This window comes from Aythya ferina, assembly GCF_964211825.1.
Source record: "Aythya ferina genome assembly, chromosome: 17".
Taxonomy (NCBI): Eukaryota; Metazoa; Chordata; class Aves; order Anseriformes; family Anatidae; genus Aythya; species Aythya ferina.
This window is the reverse complement of record NC_140316.1, coordinates 12,402,395-12,423,204: the sequence shown is the minus strand read 5'-3', so window position 1 is coordinate 12,423,204 and position 20,810 is coordinate 12,402,395. Positions and strand designations below refer to the sequence as shown.

General features: G+C 47.4%; 1 long non-coding RNA gene across 1 annotated transcript in view; it reads right to left on the bottom strand.

Moving 5' to 3' along the window:
- LOC311446332 overlaps positions 1-20,810 on the bottom strand; it is an 85,725-nt gene that overhangs the window by 2,709 nt on the left and 62,206 nt on the right. The window contains exons 12-15 of the long non-coding RNA XR_014698842.1: positions 17,078-17,141; positions 7,073-9,614; positions 5,107-5,335; positions 4,869-5,004 (exon numbers count right to left, since the gene is read on the bottom strand). This is a non-coding gene — a long non-coding RNA (uncharacterized lncRNA). The remainder of the gene's footprint in view (positions 1-4,868; positions 5,005-5,106; positions 5,336-7,072; positions 9,615-17,077; positions 17,142-20,810) is intronic.

The following is a 20,810-nucleotide window of genomic DNA, read 5'->3' as shown; positions in this document are numbered from 1 at the left end:
CCTAACATCTAGCCTAAAACTCCCCTGGCTCAACTTAAGCCCATTCCCCCTCGTCCTGTCACCAGGCACGTGGGAGAACAGGCCAACCCCCACCTCTCTACAGCCTCCTTTAAGGTATCTGTAAAGAGCAATAAGGTCACCCCTGAGCCTCCTCTTCTCCAGGCTGAACAAGCCCAGCTCCCTCAGCCGCTCCTCGTAGGACTTGTTCTCCAGGCCCCTCACCAGCTTCGTCGCCCTTCTCTGCACCCGCTCAAGCACCTCGATGTCCTTCTTGTAGCGAGGGGCCCAAAACTGAACACAGTACTCGAGGTGCGGCCTCACCAGAGCTGAGTACAGGGGGACGATCACCTCCCTAGCCCTGCTGGTCACGCTGTTCCTAATACAAGCCAGGATGCCGTTGGCCTTCTTGGCCACCTGAGCACACTGCTGGCTCATATTCAGCCGACTGTCCACCATCACTCCCAGGTCCTTCTCTGCCTGGCAGCTTTCCAACCATTCCTCTCCCAGCCTGTAGCTCTGCTTGGGGTTATTGCGCCCCAGGTGCAGGACCCGGCACTTGGCCTTGTTAAACTTCATGCAGTTTGGGCCTGGGAAGAGCTGAGATCTGCAACCAGAGCAGAAGCAGGAGGAGGAGAGAGCTTGGAACAACAGCCATGGCTTTCCCTCACCGACCAGCCCTCACCAACTAGCCTCGTCAAGGCCGAAGCTTAGTTCTGCCAAGATTTGAGTCCAAACCACACACAGCCTGCGAGCTTCAGTGGGTCCCACCCAAATGGCCCAGGTTCACTCAAACCTCAACCCAAGATCTGGCCCCAGGCTCTGCAGACAAGAGCTTCTCTCTTCTTCTCTTTGCCCAAATCCCTGCCTGCAGCAGATGTCCTGGAAATCCTGGCTCACTGTTCGAGACCGTAAAGAATGTATGAAACATTCACTCAACTCCAGTGGCCCAGAGATGGCAAAGGCAAATTACAGCCCTCTAGTTCCTGGCCTCTGTGTGCCGGCATTGCCTTTGTGCTAAATGCTGTGGGCTAGAAATGTTCTGGTTTGCAGGAAAGTAGGCTTCCACCCAGTTGCTCTTCCCAGAGGATTTTCTAATAAATCACTACCTGTCTCTGCACTTGTCCCCGTTTCAGTGTGATGAGACGGATCACAAGACCTGGATGCTCTGAGCCCAACACTTGCACTGTGCAGGCAGGTGGGACTGAGGATGTCAGCAGGCTCCCTTCCAGACCTGCTGTACCAGACACCAGGCTGGTTACCTTTCTGTGCCAAGTACTAGGCAGCCCAGATCCTCTTCTGGAGGTGCCTGCACTTCAGTGGAAGACATTTCTTTCAGTCTTCCCTGACCTAGGCACACAGCAGAGCCCTGCTGCATCTGCAGTGAGAGAGGGAATGTTCAGATGTTAAACATGCCAGAAGCTAGGACTGTACCACTGCTTAGACAATCAATATTTCCAGCATCTCCGGTCTTAATTCCTAATGCAATTCACTTTCCCCTGCCTTGGATTGCTTCCTTTGCAAGAACACTTGGCTCCTTTCTAGCCGGCTCTCTGTCTTGCACTGAAAACAGGCTCGGGGCCCTCCTTCAGCTCTCCCTCGGATGCTCCCTGTGAGTGGCACGCAGCTGGGGGTCTGGCAGGGACGTCTGCTGCAGCGCCACGGCCCCGGCAGCACCGGGAGGCACCAAACCAGAGCCCTGTGCCAAAGGGGCCGTGCTGTCCTCAGCTTCTCTGTATGTGCTGGAAGTGCCTGGGGCAAACGGGGCTCCGTCCCCTGCAAAGGCAGTTGCAATCACTGTCTGGAAAAGAAAAGCTCTTTCTTTTTGGCATCTGGATGTCTGTCCTGATGAGCAGGACCTCAGTGCTGAGGAGCCTGGCAGAGCTCTGCTTCAATCAACAAGCCTGGCACTGCAGTCAGCCAAGCCTGTCCTGCCATGCCCTCGGACCAAGAAAGGCTTTGGAGATCTCTGCCCTCACTCCTCCTTTTCTCTCCTGTGATTTATGTAAGCTCTCCCCCTCAAATGAAGGTTCCCTGTGTGGTGGCCTCTGAGCCACTGGCGACATCCACCCGATTTTTCTCACCTGCACTGGCGAGGTGGATGTGCTTCCCAGAGCTGCTGGTGACTACAGCCCTTCAGGGCAGACCTGGTACCTGGCATGGCTCTGCCTGCCCCTCCGGCTCCGCTGGCAGCAGCCAGAAGGGCAGAGGAGGGCAGTGCTCCCAGCCAGGCGAGGCTGTGGCAGCCCCTGGGAGCCGTGCCTCAGCAGGAGGCCTTGCTGTCAGTGGTACAAGATGACAGGGACCTGGGGGAGAACTGAGACGCTTTCACAGAAAGCTCACCCGTCAGCAAACCTCCCAGACTTTCTTCTGTGCAAATGCCTGACATTTACTAGCATAGCCTGAATTTTGGGCAAGACTATTTTTTTCCCCTCTTCTTGCTCCATAGCTCGCTGCTGACATTTTAAGAGCAGCAATTCTGATCTCACATGATAAGCTAAATCCAAACCTCCCGAGGCTGCAGCCCAGAGAGCAAACAGCTCTGTCTTTCACCACTTGGAAAACGGGACTCTGGAAGCAGCCCTCTGGGTGCCCAAGAGCTGTGCAGGACCATGCTCAGCTATAACATAACCAGGAGCCTTCCCATAAGTAGTCAGCAGCCACCAGCCAGACTGAACACATTGTTCAGACTGCTGTCTCACGAGCAGGGCTTGCAGTGATGGATTATGTTTCCGTAAAAAAGGGAGGGAGGAGGTAGCAGCCGTGACAGTGACTGTGGTTGGTAGGAACTGGTCATAGCTGCAGAGCAAGAGAGGAAGGGAGGAGGGGGCAGGAGCTGCGTTGTGCTGCTCTGTTAGTGCTGACACCACGACAAACCAGAGCTTGGAAGAAATTCGACTTTGTGTTTTCTCCCCCTTCCCTCTCTCAACCCACCACATTTCTCATGGAACAAAAATCCTAGCCTTTGCCCAGCTCTACCGCTGGAGCACTAACGCTTTGGCTGTGGCGGTGAATTAGGTCCTGGTCCCTGAGAAAGCTCTTCCAAGGCACAGTGAAGATTTTGTTTGTTGGGGTCTAACCCATGTGGCAGCTCATAGCTGCCATGGTTGTGAAATTGTGCTTTTTCTTTTCTTTTTTTTCAAGCAGCCCATATGAAACAAGGATAGGAGGGCTGTTCAGAGAGACTATTCTTAATGGTCTGAAAATAAACCCAGTATTTTTCTTGGCTTGGAGAGGAAAATGGTTACCTTGATTGAAACTTGGTTCTAACATACATTGCAGACAGTAATGAAGACTGCAGATATGAGACTTGTACAGGCTCTGTTACACAGACCTTCACAGATGTCTTTTTTTTTTTTTTTTTCCTTTTTTTTTTCCTCATTCTTTCCCTTCTCTACCCAAAATGCTGCCTGGTATAGCTAGGAACCTTCAATAGCTTGTTGGGAAAAGGAGCTTTGTCTGAGGTGCAAATGTTGAGAGCCACCTTTTATTCTTTGCCATACTGACAAAGGTTAATGAAACAGCTGGCATTTCATCAAGGCCAGCACTGAAAATTAGGGACAGAGCTGCCATTAAAAATAACCAGATGCATGAGCTTCTATCCCTGACACACCGGTCTTGAAATATCTCCCTCTTGGGCTGTACAGCTTCCAAGGAATAGCAGGAAATTGCAATTGTTACACTGTCCAGAGAATGGATTTAATTTGTACTGTTTTATCCTCCCTGTTGGAAACTATCCTCTTTTTTCTTCCACGCCAGCTAAAAAGAAAAGGAAAAAGGAAAACAATCCAACAAAACCAGCACATTTCTCTATAAAGCTTTCCATGCAGTTGAAGCATGGTCTACCATAAAGCATGCACACTTCCTCTGCTAGAGGTACGGATTGCATCCTGCAGAGCTTCTTGCAACATATCCATATAGAACATTTTATGTGCAATATTGAAGCTGTTTAATTAAAATCAGTTTGAAAGCCACTGGTTGGTTAGTTCAACCAGCACACAAAGTTGATGTTAGAGGTGTGGGCATATATTTGCTAAAGGAAGGGCTGCTGCCTTGTGATGAAGAAGAGCTGGTAAAAGGGGTTAAACGAGTGCTGTCATTGAAGCTGTGTGAAGGCAAAGCCAGAAGATTACAGTTAAAACAGTCTGCAAGGGGGGATTAAACTGACCTTTGGATAGAGAGGAGGAAAGAAGCTGCAGTACAAGTAACACTTTGAATTGCCCAGAAGCGACTGTCCAAGCAGGGGCTCAGGAGTGCTGGCTGGTTTAGATTAGATCAGCAGGCACCAGTTTCTTCCTAAGGCCATCATGTTGCGTAAGTGAAGTTTAAGAGCTGGGCAAGTTAAGAGCATGCACACAATGGTGATGTTGCTCCAGCTGAAGGGCAGTGACTTGTTGAGCAACCATAATTTAATTGCATTTCATCACATGCCTGTACAAGGAGGTTTGCATTCAGCTAAGTCACCTGTTTTCCTTAAGTAGGTACAGCTCTGGCTACGCAGGTGGAACCAGCCTTAGGAAGGACAAGTTGCTGGCCTGGGCAGACAGCAAAGAGTTGAAGGTTTATCAGGGCTGAACAACACTAGACACATTATTTAAAGGGGAATTTTGTACTCTTGTGACATCACAGTGGGAATATATTTGGCCCTGTTAAGACTGGAAAGATGATTGCAGTGATTGAGTTACGGAGGCGTAATGAATTACCACTGCTCATCAGCTGAGCTGCGGTAACCGACTCTGCCTGTTGAATGCACAAAGTACAATGTGTTAGCTCAAGGCTAATTTCAAGCAGAGTGAGGCATAATGTGGTTACCCAGAGCAGAAGCTGGCCTGAACCCATAGGCTAAAACCCCCTTGCTTTTGGAAAAGTACCTCGTAACGTTAATTGGCTCCAGAAGGGTTGGTTTAACAGCTTATCTGGCTCCAGAAATGCAGCGATCCCCAAGCTCACATGAGGACCAAAGGTGGCTGCTCGCTTAGAGATGTGCAGTCCTGTTCCAGCCGAGCTCTGAACCCGCATCGACAGCACAGTCCCTAGTTTGGCACCAGAAGCAATTTAGTACCGTCTCAGGAGGGAGGAATTGTAAAAACGCAGTGAATCATTAACAGCCCGAACCTGGGAGGTCTAAAGGAGGTCAGCAAGAAGGACGGCGGCTCTGCAGCGAGGCCATGAGGAAGTGCTGGAGCTGCTCCGCTCCGGTGCTCCCACCCCGAGGTGATCTGGCTGGAAGCAGATGAAAGCAGCCTGGGGAGGCACGGTGAATCACTCCTGTTGGGAGCCGTTCCCTCTTTCAGCAGTGACTGTAGCCAAGAGCTGAAGTGATTCATGATTGTTTCGGCTGAGGGTGGGAGACAGACAGAGGATGGCACAGCCCTAATCAATGCCTGTCGTGGGGCCAGGCCACGTCAGGTCCTACAGCAGCCCCAGGGCAGGAGAGCTGCAGACCCAGCACTGCTGGGGCTGCCACTGCCAATGTTGTTGGCTCATTACTGAAACAGGCTTTCTGGCTTTCTCTTCTGCCTCCTAAAGCTTTATTCTCCCCTCTCTAGAGAAAAATAGGAGCTTCAAGAAAACTTGTCTCTCCAGCTGTCTTCAGCCCCATCCTGTCCATGTGGGGTGCTGAAAGAGGGAGGATGTGGAAGGGAGAGGGGATCGGAGAGCAGAGGTGGGAAAGGGAAGCAAAGGAGAGAGCAGGGCTTGGAGGGGAGAGCGTGATCTGGCAGGGGGCAGGCTGTGATGTTGGGGTTCTGAAAACCAGCACTGAAATTGGGCAGTGAGGCAGAAAGGAGGGGCTGCAAGCACAGATGGGGGCTCTGGCTGCTGTTTGTGCAGTCTCCCTTGAGGGGCTCCTAGCTTGACATGGCCTGCAAAAATGCCCGGAAATCCTGGGCACCTTTATAATGTTCTGGATAAAATTTCCAACAAGAATGAAAGCCCCAGAAAAACCTGGTTCCATGGAAGCCCGACACAAAGAGCAGTTAATCCTGGACATTGCTACCTGCCACAGAGCATTGCACCTCCCCACAGCTGACCCCCAGCATGAAGCACTGCTCCTTTGCCTAGCATCAGGACCGCAGTCAACAGATCTGTGTTAGTGTTCAAGAGGGCTCTTACCAAACGGGGAGCTCTGGGAGGTGGGATGGAGAGCAGGCAACCATCAAGCCCTTTTATAGCTGGTCCCAGAGGATTTTGTTTTCCTGCTATTTTTAAGTTGAACAGGATTGAGTTTCACTGCAGGAAATAGTTCTCCTCCCTCCCACCCACCTTTCTCTTTTCTACAGCACATTGGAAGAGCAGCCTGCTGTCTGCTGCAGGTTTCCAAGAACGAGACAGTCAAACCACAGACAGGGCACTTGCGATCTGCAACCAGAGAAATAAAGGGCGAGACGCTTGAGAAGAGATTCCCCTACTTGCAAATGCTCAAAATGTTAGGGTGTATGTGCTGGTGAGATTCATCCTTCCCCATTCCTTTTGACTGGGCTGAGATTGTAAATGGGATCTCAGAAGAGGTTTCTGTGAAGCCCCTAAAGACGGGTTGTTCATATCCCTGGAAGTTGCCCTGCCTTTCCTAGGAGAGCAACACTACAGAAAGACCTCAGGGTGCGAGCACAGCAACCTGCACTCAATGAATCTCTTCTGCATTATATCACTTGCAGAGCTGAACATTTATAACAGCACTCAAATATGGGCTTAACTCTGCATTCCTGTTAGAAACAAATTCAATCAGTCAGTGCAATGCTCCTAAAACCTCGACATGTGTGGGCTGCAGTAACATCGTGACATGGATTCCTGCACACCAATAAATCTGCACCTCATCGCAGATGCAAAATGGGCAGGCAGCACCCATGTTCTGGGTAAGATGCACGTAAGCCAACAGACTCGAAGCTCGAGCTCAATTCCCAGCCCATCACCTAGGATTTAGAGCATAGGTCTGGCTAATTAACAACAGCCCGTTAGATGCTGTCTACAGTACACCAACTTTTAATCCACAGAATTCACAGCCCAGCAACAACTCCCTCAGTCCTTCCCCGTTCTGCTGATACCGATCAATTTTGCTCACCAGACACAAACCCACCTTTCCTGCAGTGAGCCCGAGGCAAGGCACAACTCATTTCTCCCATTTTCCTTGCAGTGACAGTGCAGACAATGCCTCCTTTGTAGGTGCTTCTACATGCCTGGTGGAAAACCTATTGGAGACTAGCACAGTTATATCAATAATCTCCTGTTTATTATTCCTCCTGGCACAGGGCTTGCCATTACCTTCCTAGCACAGGCAATGCTTTCCATTCATCTTTTCTCAGCCAGGTGTTTGCTCATTTGCAGCAGGGGGCTTCAAAAGAGACAAAGCTGCAATTGATGGGTAAAAGAAGACCAGGCTGCTGCCAAGACGGGTCCTCCCTGGGGATGTTCATAGTCATAGAAATGATTATTACAAAGTCTTTCAACCGTGGTTCTACACACCTGCTAAAAAAGCCTTGACTTTGCTTTCATTGGACCTGCCTTTCTGATGACCTTTGTTGGGCACCTGTTAGTCAAACACTTTTTGGGTTCACATCCTTCCAATGCAGCCAGTCTCATGCAAATAATTCCTTCTTACTCCACTGAAGCCAAGGGCCCAGCTCTTCTGGGGTGTGCAGGAGGGCTGTGCCTGCAGTGGGACAACCCCCTCAAAGTGCAGGGCCTGATATTGTGTTTCTGGCCTACACTGTGATGGCAATGTGGTTTCAGGCAGATTTAAGCATGGTCTTAAAGTGCAATAGCTCTTTCTTACCGGCTCTGTGCGCAAATAATTCCTTGTCTAGGGTAAGGGAGTCCAAAGACAGCGAGTTACTACTTGGGAATAACTTCACACAGACCGAAGCAGAATCAGGTGCTGGCACATGGGCACACCTGAGCACAGACAAGGAGCAGCAGCAGGTAGGGCTGCTGAGTACACAAACCCAAGCAAGTGCCTGTTAATGAACTTGCAACACAACTGCAGAGCAGAATCCAACAGAGACTCCTCTGCAGAGACCTGTTTCAAGAAAGTTTAAGCAGCTACCTGCTCTCTTTGTTTCTATTAGGATAGCACAGAATAGCTAAGTACATGCACTTCCTAGGATCTCTGCTCAGCATCACAGAGGTTTAAGGATTAAGTTAGGTAAATTTATGGTAACCATCCTCAGATAGCTTTCTGCACATCTGCAATGTATGGTTGCAGTCTGGAAATTCTGAATACCTGATCATACACGTGATTCCAAGTAGGAATTCACTTTGCCTGTTTCAGTACCTGCTGTAGATTTGTACATCCTTTGTACAAAGAAGGGATCCTTTGTGCAGAAGGGCTCTAGGCTTCCATCAGCATAAGGACCAATTTCCAAGGGGCTATACTGTCTTATCTCCTATCCCAGGACCTTCTGACTCTGATAGTTAGCTTGTGAGGGTGGACCCAGAGTTAACATTTAAACAAAATCCAAAAGGGCACGTCAAATTAACCAAGTTCTTGGCTTTGGCTTGGGTGGAGAGCTTCAGAAACACCCACTCCCTTCATGTGACACATTGGTCTGGGAGATACGGCCTCCCCTCCAGATCTGGGTACATTTTAGGTGCATAAAACTTGAATCTTCCATTTCTCACTCAGTCAAATCTCACAGTAAGAGCTGCAGCAGCACAGCTGCAGATGTGGCAAGCCTTCTGCAAAATACTTGGGGCTAGAAGACTTCTTGGCAGGGTCTGCTTGTAGAGTCACAGTATCTCCCCCTTTTTAATTGCATGAGGGCAAGTAGGAAAAGTAGGATGCTTTGCTGGAAAGTGGTGGAAACATGGAGTCCTGAAAACTGAGCAAGATGCACAGGACAAACTAAGAATATCAGATTTGGGTTTGCAAAACAAATCCAGCTGGTGGAGGGAAGACGTGAATTAGAGCAGACACAGAGCAAGAGTCCAGCTGGGAAACAGACCACAGCTATCCTGGAGGAAAAGAGAGCTTTTCCAGCCCACCCTTCCCTGCACTTTCGCGGCAAAGCCTCACAGATTTTGAACCAGAACTGCCCTCTTCCTCCTCCTCCACTCCCACATGGACGGGCTGTCTGGGACATTAGCTCAGCTCTGCTCAGGTCCCACTAGGTTCTCTCTCTTCCTGCAGCTCCCAGGCTCTGGTAACAGATATCTCCGAGGCATGAGATGAACCCATCGCATTGTGGTTACTTCAGTTCCTTCCCTTTTGTCTGCTTTCTGGAGCCAGCACGAGCTCCTGGATGCAGATCACCCGGCTTGGCTAGGGTCCTCACCAGGGAAAGACCCAAGTCATTGCTGTTCAGACACTGCAAGTCCTGAACTCTCATTAGTAGTGCGAAATTGCTGCCTCAGTCACAGGAATTCACTCTGGTAATCCCATGCACAATCACGAGCTGGCTGCTCAGCAGGATTCGCATCTCATGATCTCGGGGACAAGCTCCTTCTCCACTCCCTTGGCCCTCCAAAAAAGCTGGCAAGGAGCTGCAGTCAAGCTCTTTGTGTTCCAGCAGGGTCACTCTTTGCCCTGCCTCCCAGGGAAACGGGCACAGAACCTGGGCTGCTCGTTCAGCCCAGCAAGTGGCAGGGGCACCCACAGCCAGGAAAGACACTGGAAAAAGGCCCTAGGAAAAAAAAGTGAAGAACACTGCAGGACAAAGAAGAAAAAGGAGGGGAAATGCTGCTGGCTTAATGTCTTCATTCAGAAGTTATTACTTTGTAAATACAGCTCTTGCTCCTACTATATTTTCACCCCTTGGCATCACAGAGGAGCTATAAATATAGGTACTGATTATGCCAAAGTCTGGGGAAGGTGCTACAGCCTGCCTCAAAATGTGGGCTGGCACCAGTCATGTGCAAAACAAGAATGTGCTGTTCCTCTATGCAGGTCTTAACTTTTCGAGCCAGACAGAGGGAACAAATGCCCGCAAACCACTTTATCATCATCAGAGACTAGCGAGACCTCATCTACATGCCTGCAGCCCTAGAATCTTTCCACGAACATTTCCAACGTGCGTACTGCAAAAGAACATTTTTGTCCTTGGAACAGCACCATGGCGGGAGACTCTCACCCAAGGAGGGATGTCTAGGCTTGGCTCACAGCACTCTCCGACCCTGAGCACAGTTTGTTTTGCTTCTGGGTGCAGAAGAAGGTAGGCAGCGAGGAGCTAGATCCTCCCGTTCAACCTTCAGAGCTTCTTCACAGCTCAGTGCTACTCGAATCAAATGCCAGCTCTGCTGTGCAACTGAGAGCCCCGCGAGGCGTACACAGGCGCTTTGGAGCAATTTGGAAGTTTACCACCAGGCAGCCCCTTGGGTAACAACATACCTGTAAATACCATGGGCAGGAAAACGGGCTTGTGTGTGTGTGCGTGCAGTAGGTTCCTAGTGATAATGCTGTCTGGATTTGCAACTGTCTAGACAATGGGAAAATTAGCATCATGAAACTGGATAGTTTTGTGAAATGCCCAGCCAAATATCTGGGAAATATTTTTGTAATGGTTCTCCTCAGAGGGAGATATGAGCCTGAGCCGTCCATTAGAGATGCAGGTCTTTTGTCTTGCTTTCTGGTCTGGGACAGAGGGCTTTAACTGAGCCTGCTGATCCTCATCTGCCATGCTTTCCAGCCAGATGCCGGGTGCTACTGTGGAGGAAAATAAGCCCACAGCACAAGCATGGCAAATGAGCTTTCTGTAGGATGGAATTGCTGCTTTTCTCGCATGGAAAAGAAATTTCATCCTTAAAACTGGAGGTTAGGACCTCATGAGCAGTGTTTTACATCTGGAGATAAACAATTAAAAGCCTGTCTCCCCAGCTTGTTTTACAGCATACAACAAAGTCCAAATGATTTCTAGGTTGCAACACTTAGCTACTGCTCCCTATGGGGTAAAAGCTCACAGAGAGCAAGCAAGACTCATTCTGAACTTCCAGCCTGGAGCCCTGGGAGCCGTTTTCTTAAATGATTCATCTTCTCAGAGAGGCACGGAGAGCTCTCCTCTCAGCTAGGACAAGCAGATGCAGCAACCAGGATTTTGTTTATGGCTAAGGCTCAGAAGTCATTTGCCTCTGTGGTGTCTGAAAGGCCCTCCTCAGAGCTGTAAAGACAAGTTCTGCCACTATGGTTCTTGCTCCTGTAACAACCCTAGAAGTTCAGCTGAGCAGAGTTGGTGCCAGTGGGAAGAGGGAGGGAGGCAGGACCCATCCTTCCTCAGATGGCAGATACTTGAGGCTCTTGCAGTATCTCCATCCTGTGAAGAAATCTGAACAAGCTCAGACCACAGCGGTTCTTGGGAGTCCTTCCACAAAGGTAACAAGCCTGCTGCAGCCGAGCCCTTCTCAGAAAGGCACCAGTGTCCACAAGGAGAGAACACCAGATCCGCACCTGGAGGTAGGTTTCCCCAAACCAGGAATTTGCTTCAGTTTTGGTTGTTACTTCATTGTCTTGACATTCAAATAATAAATTAAAATAATAATAATAATAATAAAAAGGATGGAACAGGGCAATACATCAACACCTTCTGTTGCTTCTCTGAAAACCTTCAGAAAGGGTAAGGGAGACCAGACATCAAGCACTTTATCTTTACAGAGCAAGGATGTTATCTTTCCTTGAAAGGAATGGGCTCTCAATTCATCTCAGGACAGCAGAGTTTAGGTAGTGGCTCAATATTATTGATGATTGTCAGCCAGGGAACCTTTGGCTTGGTTTACCTTGTGGGAAGCCTTGAAAAACTGCTCTGAGCTTTCAGTGGATGTGTTATACAAATAAACAGAATAATATTTGCGAGCCCTGTGTAGATTCCAGGAAAATGTGGTGCTCAGACTGGGGCTTCTCCCCACGAACAGCAGTGGAGGCTTTCTTTCAGAGTCAACAATGACAACCAAAGGTCTGGATACAAAACACAGAAGGACTTTTAATGCAGAAGCTGAAGTTGCCATGGGTCACTTTTAGAGAGAGCTCACATTTTCTTCTGCGAGGGGTTGTGTGATGTTTCTGGATGCTGTTCAGCAGCAGTTGAAAGAGATCTGGAAGGAAAGCATGTTGCAGCATGGGCTTTTGAAAGCAACAGACCTGGCTAACCTGAGGAGGGAGATGTATGGTAAGGGATAAACTGCTGTGGGAGGCATGGCCAGAGTCATGCTGGTGCTAACAAGAAAGCTCCAGGAGAATCAGTGCTTGTTTGGGTATGGGTGGCTTGGCTGCCTAGGGCGTTAAGCTGGTGCAGTGCCCCAGAGCACTCACAAGAGGAAAGTTGAAACAGAAGCCCGAGCAAAGGATTGAGCTAGTGACCTTTTCTGTACTAAAAGACTCCTGTGGCATGAGGACACGGCTGATCCACAGCCAAAAAACAAAGCCTTCAAAACACAGCATGCAGGAAACGACTGGCACACAGTATGCTGCCAACCAGACCTCCGTGTACCTGATGGGTGTGTGAAGAGAACCCTACGAGCCACCAGGGACAGGTCTTCCTCTCCAGCAGGGCACAGCCAAAGCACTCACAAAACCTGAGAAAAACAGGTCCAGGGGTGTACTGAAAATGAGAAGCTGCCTTGCACTGATCCCACCATGTCGCCTGTCAGCAAGCAAGGAATTTTATTACAGCTGTGCTGACCTAGCTGAATTTGTTCTTTCAGAGACAGCGGAGGCTTAAATGGAGAATATGGGGTCCTGAGAATAGCAGTTATGGGAAAAGCTCTTAGCTCCTTGACTGGCCCTGATTTCTGATGAGGTGCCCCCTGTGCAGTGACCCACGATGCAGAGCAGCACCCACAAGGCAGCCCCAGTGGCACCCTAAGAGACAGTTTGGATGAAGAAGGGAGGCCAGAAGCATGGGCAGGTAAATGCAATCTAATGTTGAATTGGCCTACAGTATTTGGAATTCGTTCAATGGTTCCAAGGTGTTGCACTTTGCCTAAACTGACCCAAGTGAAAAATTTTATTTGTGTTTTCTTGACAGAAATATTGAGAAGTCGCTAAACAACAAAGTCTCAGAGAAAGAGGGGTAAAGCTTCACCCCGTACACTCAGGATTCAAACCAAGGAGGCCTGCTTTGCTCTGGAGATGAGTGCAGAAGCAGTTCAGAGAAACCAAACAAAATAAAAGCCTCTGTCCCCCATTTTATGTCAGAGGAAGATGGTATTTAAATACTTTTCAGATATCTTTGAAAGAATTTCCTACTCATGACAAAACAGCAGCACCAGAAAGCTAACATTCTTGTGCTGCAGATTCTGTTGTTGTTTGACTGTTCTGAGCTATTTCCTTGCTCCCATCCATCACAACACTGACTGGCTCATTTTTTCCCCCCTCCACTTTTTGTAGAACTAATCTTTTAAGTTTTGTGGAGTTGATCTTGGCTCATGGCACACACCCCACATCTGTTTTTCTAGGCCTTACCATTTGACTCGGAATGATTGCGTTTTAACTTCATCCCCCCCACTGCTACCGTCAAGTTTCAAAACAAAGCACTCCCACCACCAAGGCATACCCAGTGCCTGCGAAGGCACATGTCCCCTCACCTCCTGGTACTGAAGAGCGGAAGGTTACTCCAAGAATTTCAGCTGCTTATTTATTATTCTTTAAGATGATATGGTGAGAGCTGACAGCATAAGTTAAGTACAATTATTCTTTATGAATGAATTTCCAAAGCTCTCCTTTTGGTTCTTACCCAAAATCCTTTCAAAGCACACCCGCAGATCAGTGGGACTTGACATACTCTTACTGGGCCTGTTGTTTATGCTCCCTTTTAAAATCAAGACCTGATAAACTGTCCATCCCTGTTGGGCAAGTGGCCAAAGACTTTGAGGAGAGCCTGGCTTTGGACTGAAGACCTCAGCACTGCATGTCCCAAAGTGACCATGGCTTGCCAGAACCAGCAGGTAGAAGGTACTTGGTCTCTCAAGGTTCTCCCAAAATTGAAGCTTCTAAAACTATTAGCCCTCTTTGAAAACATAAGGCCTTAGTTTCTAAATGCCCTTCTTGAATTTCAGTTAGGGAAATTGGAGGGGAAAAATACAGGTTTCAGAAGGACAACTGCTACATCAGAGATAAGATATACTTAAGCAAGAGCACGTCTCTTGAGCATGTAGTCAGAGAAACTCTGCTGAAACTCTGCAGATTCGTGACCTTCAGTTAAATTTGGCTAGATATATCTGGAGTGGATATGCTTTCTACCACTCTGCATCTGGTAAGACAGTTAATAAATACTTCTTTCAGCATCATCTTTCCTGTGGTATTTTGCTCATTCTAACTCTGCTACTAGGCAGAACTCAGAAATGCAGGAATGTGAAAGTTAGAGGGAAGGTTTTGTCCCAAGTGCAAAACAGTCTGGGCTCCAGTGCGCATTTCCTTGGGTGTGGGAGTCAAAACCCAACAGAAAAGATGAAGGCCACAGGTTAAAGGTAAATCCCTGCTGAGGTAACCTCCCTTTCCTGGCCTGTGAGCGCTGCAGAGTCCTGACCACCTCTGCTGGGTTAACCCAAGTGCTGGATGGCTACAGAACTAAAATAGTAGCATTAAAAAAAAAAAAGATGTGAAAAGAAATTTTGAATGCTGCTATTTGGCTATTTGGTAACTTAATTACCCTGAAGAACAAACAATGAGGGAAACAGTTTTCTTAGGGGAAAACTAATAGGACTTAAGGAAAAAAGGTGAAGTCTTTAAACTTTTATACAGGGTAAGCTCTCTGGTTGCAATTAGGAAACGTTAGCTCAGTCAGGCATGGAGAGCTCTTCCTTGCCAACGTCCGAGTCTTGTTTTGTCTCTGATAATTCCACATTCTGCAAGAGACAGCTCATGTTTGATGGTAGTGGGTTCAACATATAAGGCTAAATGCTGTCCTGGCACAGTATGACCCTTAAAAAAAAAAAAACAAAAAAAAAAACAGGGAGGGAGAATTTTCTTTTATTCTTTTTTTTTTTTTTTATTGAAGATAATATGTAAGCATTAAGAATGATTATTAGCTATGTTTTTCAAACTCTGGACAAATTAGTTCTCTTACTCAAGCACAAAGGAAAAGCTTCTCTAAAATATCTTAGCTGTGTTTTGACATGCAGAAAAATGAGGGATCTTTAAAACAGCCATTCTGTACTATGAATGGTACCAGAATATGGCTTGTATCAGTGTACAGGGCCGATACTGTTCGGTGTCTCCACTTTCTCCACTCAGGTTTCCCTGTTCTGTTCCCCATTCTCAGCCCTTGCCAGCTATAAGCCCAAGAGTCATTCGTGACCATTAGAAGAACAGCAGCAACTGACTGAATCAGCGGTACCACGCGTTTCCTTCAACAGCAACTCCACGTAACTGTTATGCCAACAATAAATGCCACATAACAAGGAATTAATCCACTCCACCCTCAGTCAAACCCTACTGACATTAACCCTTACAGCTCCTCACTGTATAAGGAAGCCTGGGGTGAAGAACAATCTACATGTATTTCTTAGAGTTATTCCTGCAAAGGGCTGCGTCAAAACAGGGAAAACTATCAGGCAGAATAGCTGTGTTTGAAACACCTCCCTCTAGATACGTACTTGGCTGCAGGAAGGAGGAATTTGGAGAAATGGCTGATGGATGGACACGTGGATGCATTTTAGTGCAGTATAACACAACAGGACTCCTTGGAAATGAGTGTTCCTCACTTCACTTGGCCCAGAATTTCTTGTGTCTCCTTGCAGCAGGTGGCCCTTGAAGTCCAGAGAGCTCCAAGCAACCCTGCTGTTTGTAGGATGGAGCTGAGCAGCCCATACTGCTAATTGGCCTCAAGCCTCCTATATTCATTCCTTCTTCCCACCCCCAACACAAAACCCTTAACAGAGCAGGCGCACCTTGGAACAACTACGAAACCCCAAAGATCCAGATTTGGGAAAAAGCAGGTGGAGAGCACGAGCAACACATTTACAGTGGTCACCTGAGTGCAGCACTACACAAAATACCAAGAGGAAGAGTTGAACATTATTTTCTTTTAAACTACAGATGGGATGCATTAACCACAAAGGAAACACAAGAAGAGCTTGTATCTGGAAGGAATAACAAACATTTGCATAACATGCATGGTGCATTCAGTGCTAGCAGGAGGTGCTGCACGAACCGTCCAACAGGCTGAGGACCTCTTTTGTCAATGGGATTGCAAAATTAGAAGCCTCCTCATGAAAGTGGCCTGAAAGCAGTTAACTGGGAAAGAAAGTGGGTCAGTCTCCCAGGCACAGAAACTGTTTCATCTCTCAGAGTCTACACAGCTTCAATGCAACCCCCGTATTGTGCGGCAACCACTGTCAGGATTCCATAGGAAGATACACGGAGCAAATTCATATGACCCCACAAAAAATACAAAAAGTTTTACTACTTAAACCTGTACTGAAATTTGGGCACACAAGTGCCCTAGGTGGTGGCATAACAACCTATCACACAGGAACACCACAGGCTGGGGCTGAAAGCTGTGTAACCGCAGTGATATAAATATGCTGGTGTAGCAATACCAGTCTTCCTCTCCACTCTATCCTGGAGATTGCCAGCACAGCTTCTCTACACCACTCTACGCTGCCTCTCTCACATGTGTTGAGGTTGTAATAAATTCCGACTATTCTCTCCTGCAGGCATCAGTCAATAGTAGATGGCTTGAGTCAACAGAACTTAAAGTCATTTCAGATAAGTCAGACTCCTTTATCTACCATCTCATCCCTTTTTTCTTCAGAGGATGATGTAAGAATGGATCCATCGGACCCATAACATATAGGATCACCCAAAGCTACCTCCTCACAAGCTGTTGCCACATGTAACATCAGGGAACAAACCTTGTTCTTTAGCATAAGTAATAAGGGCCTGCGTATTTTGGAGCAAAGGGAGTGTGGCTGAAATTCTTCCCTTGCTGACATTCTACAGTGCTGAGCTGTTGGGGCAGGCACCAGGAGCAACAAATGTAAAGTCAAAGGCATTGTAATGTAAGGAAAGGTTGGAGAAACCCAAACTGAGTTGTCATAATAACATAAGCCAGAATTCATTACCCTTGTAACCAAAAAGAAACTACTGATATTCCAGTTTCCACCCATAAATAGCTGTAGTTGGGGCTCTGAGTTTAAAAAGAAGTGAATGACTTACCATATGTTGTACTGGGTGGTTTCAGTCGGAAGTCCACAAAGGATCAGTTAGACAGCAATTTTTCCTGTTGAGACAAAAACCAAGAGGTAAAAACTGCCTTGCCAAGCCCAGAAGATAAGCACAAAGACACATTGTTTTAAATCACAGGGGAGCAGAGTATGCTGGAACACATAAGGCACAAAGCAAATACAGACTCTTTGGGTGTTTAGACTACCGCTTGTCTGCGTTTTTGCAAGTTGGATTGAATGAAAAACAATTTACAAGGAGTTCAGGGTTATTGCAGGCATGCCAGAGAGTCTCAGCAGCACAGGGAGTTGTTTAACCTGGGAAGCGAGCTTATTTACAGGTAAAGGTTCCAGGTGTTTAAAAGGCAATGAGTAGATGCAGCTGAAAGAGCGTGGTAGTGAGGAGCTGGCTCACAACTTCACAGCAGCTAGCCCTTGTCCTGCTTTTCCCTCCATCACATGCTATGATGTCCAAGCCTCTTGGCAAATGGGTCCCACTGCAGCTTCCTGCCTTTATCCTGGACAGCTTCATTCCTGGAGATGCCGCAGTGAAGGGCATGGCCAGCAGGAGACATCCCAGGTTTTCCCTGGCCTGTTTCTGTGCCCTGAGCATCCCACTTACCACCAGAAACAGGCCTGGCATCCAGGCTTTCTAGTCCAGGAAACCATGAGTTTACTGATGGGGGAGGTGTACAAGAGGCATGGAGAACCAGCAGAGGCCCTGCAGACACTTCACACCGGTTACTCAGTAGATCAGTCCTGGTTCCTATGGGACAGGCAGGTTTTCTCAGTCACAGAAGACTGCAGACAGCAATTGATGGTTGCTGCAGCAATAGCTGAGACTCAACAACCTCTGCCTTCACATCTCTTCCCCTGTGCCTGCAGAAATTGCAGGTTCTCTAGGGCATGGCACATCTTTTACCTTCTACACTTGCAGGCAGCATTGCAACGCTTACTGGGATCTATGGAGTATCCCCCAGCAAAGCAGTAAGGGGAGGCTTTCCCTTACTCCCAACTTATCCCAGAATAGACCACTCCAGGATATTACCCAGAGTATATTTGCCAAGCTGGTTTAAACAAATATGAGGAAGCTCCACGAAGCAGGTCCCCTGGCGTCCCAGCCTCACCAGCTCCTGAAGGTCCCAGCCCAGAGGTTAAAAGGCAGGAGCGGAGCAAACAGCATTGGTTTTGCGTGACGCAGAGGGCTGAGAAATTTTGAAAGACAGATTATTCAAAATAAAAAAGTGGTGCAAAAACAGATTAGAAAACTACCGTGCCGTGACTATTAATGAAGCGATAGAAAATATCAATCACTCCCCAGCCTCTGAAGCTTGCTGCGAGAGAAGAATTAGGAGATTTTATGTTCCAAGTACCAGGAAACCGCAGGGCCCTGGTGCCTAGTTCTCAAAAGAACACTGTTTGAATCACAGGGAGGAAAGCAGAATGCTGCAAAGAGAGCCAAAGGCAGGGTTTAAAAATAGCAGCTTTCAGTCTAGTATCTTTTTTCTTCTTCTTAAGAGCCTGGATATAGGATCAAGTCAGAGGGTGGATGAAGAGAGCAGATTAGCCCTTGTGGAGAGAGTTTCCTTAAATACAGTACTGCTGCTGGGTGGTGGTGGTGGGGTCTTAATGTCTGGGGAAAATGTGGCACCATTCTACCACCTCCCATCCAAAACAACAGATGAACACATTGTACTTCTGGAACGATTCTGCCCCTGGCTGCATTTTGGGGCTATGAATGCAGACAGCAGAGGAGAGGGGGACACAAGAGGGACTGAAGTGGAAAGCTGGCAGCAGTGATGGATATGATGGATGCTTCCCCTGAGTCCAACCTAGGAACAAGCCATGCACAAGGAATGCTGCATCCTGCTTACACTTCCCAGGCATGCCCTGGACTGAAATGCTGAGGGATTCCTGTACCCCATTAGCGGTGGCTGCAAAGTGGGCTTTCCTGTAATTTTAGAGACCAGCAGTACAAAGCTACTTTGGAGAGAACAATGCTGTTAAGCTATATTATGGTACAGCAGCAGGAAACCTAACACTTCTCCAAGAACTGTTTCACAGCCAACCCCCAGCACCCCAACTCCCCTGAAAAAACAAACAAACCCCAAACCAAACCCACTAACGCTATCCCCTAACACACTTGGAACAAGCATTTGCATAACCCTGCAGTTTGTAAACCCGTGGCAAGATGTTGCATGTTTAGAAACTGTGAGGCAAAAAGGAAAAATTCCTTCCAGGAAGTGGAACTCAACTTCTTCACGTATCTAAATTACGATCAAGGGCTGATCAGGCTCCTGGTACCAAACTGCTGGCTTCCTCATACCATCTGTGGCATATATAAGACGATATGGAAGAACTGCACGTCTCAAATCTCCTTTCTATGCATTTAGAACCTGATTTAGGGTATTTGAAGTAGTCTTGCAAAGAATGAAATTCTGGCAGAACCATGTTTAGAACAAATTTGAATTTACAGCAAAGACAGAGAAAAGCAACAGAGAAAAGCAATTCAGTCATGTTTTGACACAGGAAAGTTCGTGTCATGGCCTGGCCCAGGAAAACCAGTGGCAAAATTCTTTTCTGAAGGAGACCAAGTGGTTTGAAGCACGCTTATACCAGCAGACACTGGACTTAGGTGTCTTACCAGCTACCAGTTTCATGCTTTCCTTCTTTGTTTATCGGATAACTGAGGCAACAATATCTCATTCACCTCCCATTTTAAAGAAAAAAAAAATCCCCCTGAGAAGCCTTCAGATGCTGTTCTTTTCCCACGTACAACTCCAGCTGTTTTCACCTTTGCATTACTCGTTCTGTGCAGATCCAGGTCAACTCTGCAAATAACTTCCTGGCATTTTTAAAAGCCTTTCACTCTGTGATTTTTAGGTGGAATTTCAAAGCTTTCCAATAAGATACTTATGATTGGCCAGGAAGAACACACACATCATCCTTTCTCTATCTCTGTATTGGCTGAAAAGCTCCAGGATATATTTGCCAGGTGATATAAACTATGTTTTCCACATATCCTTGTATTCAGATTAGCTTTCCGCTAACAGCAATTCACCAGCAGTAAAATTGGCTATAAAACTCCGTCATCAGGTGTTTTGTGAGCCAAATCTCTGAAACCTTACACAGGATGACCTCCTGTTGCCCAGACCTAGAGAACAAGACAAAACTACTGCAAAGAGCTCGTTTTCCATTATCGCTGCACTGAATGGGCTGCATCATTAAGGCCCCAGCAGCAGGAACTGCAAGGCAGCCCCTGTCCTCAGGAGTTTAAGATCTGAGCCAGACAAAGCAGAGAATAGTCCTGAATTACCTTTTCTTGTGCTGGAATATTTTAGATGAATAAAGCTGCAGGTTTTGGCACGCAGCAGCCAGCTCTGACCAATTTGCTTTGTATCCAGACTGCTTAAAAGGTACCAGGGTGAATTCATCCCTTTGATTTTTGTTTGGGCAGAATTCCAGGTCTCTTATTCAACTCCCATTTTTGATTGCACGCCATAACTGTGCCAGACAAATATCCATCCAAAGCAACAGCAGCACGTCTAGCAGATCCCCTGGGAGTTTACATTAATGTCAGTGATGTTCAGGCACCTTCTGTCCTTGTTCCTCCGCTCAGGACCATGTGGCCAGTGCAAACTGAACGATCAACAACACTTTACATGTGTGCAGAGGCAGGCCTGAGCTACCACAGTTATGACATGATGTCAACATGGGAAAAAAAAAAA